At 35.2% G+C, this 3239-nt stretch overlaps 1 protein-coding gene across 2 annotated transcripts in view; it reads left to right on the forward strand.

The window, feature by feature from the left end:
* LOC102754416 (chromosome unknown open reading frame, human C18orf25) overlaps positions 1–3239 on the forward strand; it is a 72320-nt gene that overhangs the window by 63756 nt on the left and 5325 nt on the right. The gene's annotated exons all lie outside the window — the stretch shown is intronic.

Genomic DNA, 3239 nt, shown 5'->3' on the forward strand with positions numbered 1-3239 from the left:
GTGAAAATATTTATGAAGTTTGGCATTTTTAAAAGAGGTCAGCAAACTAGTCCAATGGCCAAATCTGGCCTGCTGCCTGTTTTTGTACGGACCTTGAGCTAAGAATGGTTTTTATATTTCTAAATGGTTGGGGGGTGGGAAATCAAAAGAAGAATGTTTTGTGAGATGTGAAAATTCTATGAAATTCAAATAAAATGTATTCATGAATTAAGTTTTATTGGGACAGAGCCATGCTTGTTCATTTACGTATTTATGGGTGTTTTTTTGCAACCAGTGGCAGAGTTCAGAAGTTTCAGCAGATACTTTATAGCCCTCAAAAGCCTAAGCTATTTACCACGTAGCCCTTTGCAGAAAAAATTTACTGACTCTTGCTTTACAATAAGAATTTGTTGCAGCTCTCAGAGATATTCTTGGGGAACATTTAACACACGTAGATATAAGACAAAAATTTAGACTTTGGAAAATCTGTATTCTATATAGCAAACAACTTTTCTCCTATGTTATAGAGTTAAGTTGTGGTTTCCTGATTTCTGCAATATCTACATTGCCTTGCCCTTAGATCTGATTTTAGCAATAAAACATTTACCAGCATTTCTTCTGTTATAAAAGGTGAATTTAGAAGTGGAGAGTGGGGCAAAATACGCATGGTGCAGAAATTTAGGGTGCCTTTTTCTAATGAAAACTGATTATACTCAGAGCATTTTTCAGTTAAACAATTGAGACTTTAGGAATACAGAATTAAGTCATAGTTTAAAGTGCCATCTCTCAAAAGGGCCAGTTGTTTTTACTAGAACTAGTATTACCTAGCATTTCATTCTCTATCTTTATTTATGCCATAAATATTCCTGCATAGCTGTTTTTCCTTTTTTAATGGTTATTTTCCCTATTTTCATGGGAAGGAATTTTCATTCTTCATATTTTCTTTAGCTCATATTTTTCCTCTTTTTTCTGCCTGTCCTAAAACTTTTCCTTTTTTCTTCTATTTTTCTGTTTATTCCCTTCAAGCTGACTTATCTATTAGATGAAGAAGTAGAACTCCTGACTTATTCCTTTACTTCAGCATGTGTCTGCTGTTAGTTCATTTTACCATTTTTCCTTATACTATAGAAGACATTTTCCTTTTAAGCCCCATGTCAGGATCTTTCTAGAATATTACAGTATTTTTTTTACTTCAAATTCCCTCCTATAAAACTTACTCTGCCTATTGACAGATTGATGTCAGTAAATTATCTTCATTTGTGCCAGGAACACATTATCCATTCACCAACTTCCTCTTGAGTTACATTTCAAATTTTAATTCACTGTTATTATTCATGTGTTCCTACTGAAGTAGGAAAGAGTAGATAGTGACCTATGTTGTTTATCTAATCTCTTATTCTGCTGAGGTATATCACTTGGTCCAGTTCTCTAGTAACTCCTCCCACGTCTCCCTTCTTGACTGTCTCCTTATGCCTAAAATGTTGTAGAGTGAGCCATCTTTCTTTTCAGCTTCTTTGTTCAACTGTTCTTCCATCATGAAAATTTTTGCTTCTTTTTCTACCAATATTATTGCTATCTGGAGTTAAAATTATCATAGTTCTGTTAAAACTTGGAAATGTGAATTCTAAGTCCCTCATCACCTCCAACATACACACAGATTATCTCTAGTACACCGTCTTCTAAACTTGTTAGGTCTTTTATCCAGATTGTCATTTTATTCTATAAATAATGTTTGTTTTACTTTAGTTCTGACTTTAGCTACATTTTAAATGACATGCTATAATATTACTTTCAAGGACTTTTTCTTATAGGATCTGAAGTGTAAAGATGTGCTTTATTCTGACTCTTTGGTTTGAATCCTGGGGAAATCATATCTTAGAGGTGGCAATTCCATTCTGAAATCTCAGTGGTTATATTCTCTGAACAATGGAATGTAGAGTTAAAAGATCCTGTTGGGGCTGTCTTTTGTTTTGGTCTTTGGTTACAGACTGAGTGGAGTCTCACTGACTCTTCTGTGTTTCTGAAAAAATTTCAGCAGTTTCTTTAGAAGAGAAGCCTGATAAGCTTTTAAACATTGAAATTAAGTAGCTGAGAAGCAGGTGGGGGAGAGGCTTTCCTGGTTGCTTCAGAATTGCCCCTGTGGCCGCCTGTATCTCATCTGGAATTTATTTCTTTTACAGGTCTAGGGTTGCAGTTATGAAGTATTGATGGGCTTCTGGCAGGGTTATCGCTTGGAAAAAGGTTTTAGGTTTTGATCAACATCTTTTTGTTCTAATTTGCTTTGCATGCACAGATGTTTTGTTTGAATTTAGTCATCCTTTTCTTATTTTTTCTTAACGATATTCTACCTTGTTGTGGGCTTTCTGAGAGGTTTTTTAAAACACGGAGTTGGTCCTTGAGTTTTCTTTGGAATTGTGGTTCTGGATTGCTTTGGGTGCCATTTTTCCATATTTGGAAGCATTTTGTTTGACCTTTGTACTTAGTAATTCTAGTTGTGATGTGCTTTAAAAACAAAACAAAATCCAGTTGCTTTTCTTTTCTTGCATGTTAACATCTTTCCTGCTCTTTCACTTTGGATTTTGATATGTTCACTTCTGTGTTTCTTCTAGTCATAGACTAGAAAGCATGCTTTCCGAACTAATAATTGAATGCATATTTTATGGCCGCTTTGTATTGCTGTGAAGAACCCCTGACCTAAATGTAATTTCCAGGTGTTTATTGTTGGACAGTCCACTTTCATAAGATGTTCTTTGCCAGTGAGAGACTTTTCCAACACCTCTAGTTCTGTGCCACTTCATTTTGCCAGCAGTTTTAATTTATGACCCCTATGCCAGTATTTTTCTTGGTTCTTGGTCCCTTTTCCTTCTTTTCTTCTACCAGCCTCATTGGTAATTTCCCTAGGAAATTAAATCCTTATAGCACAGATCTTCCTATCATGGAACTGTGTTGGAACAGTTCCTTCAGTACCTATTCTCTGAAGCCTTTGTGATAATCAGACCCTTAACCTCATGCACTGTGTAGTCTTTGGTTCTGTGGTCATTGGTATCAATGTTTGTTCATCCCTCAGCAAAAGAATAGATGTGAGAAGCGTTTTGCATTTTAGACTGGTTGCTTCCTAGAACCCAATTGCTAACATTAATCCTAAAAAATCAAGGGAGTCAGACAAATATTTTCCTAAAGTCACAGGATTCATTTCAACCTTAATTAGGAAAAATAAGTAGGAGTATTATAAGAGGTCATCTTCAGGCTCTATAAATGAC

Source organism: Myotis davidii, unplaced genomic scaffold (genome assembly GCF_000327345.1).
Source record: "Myotis davidii unplaced genomic scaffold, ASM32734v1 scaffold815, whole genome shotgun sequence".
Taxonomy (NCBI): Eukaryota; Metazoa; Chordata; class Mammalia; order Chiroptera; family Vespertilionidae; genus Myotis; species Myotis davidii.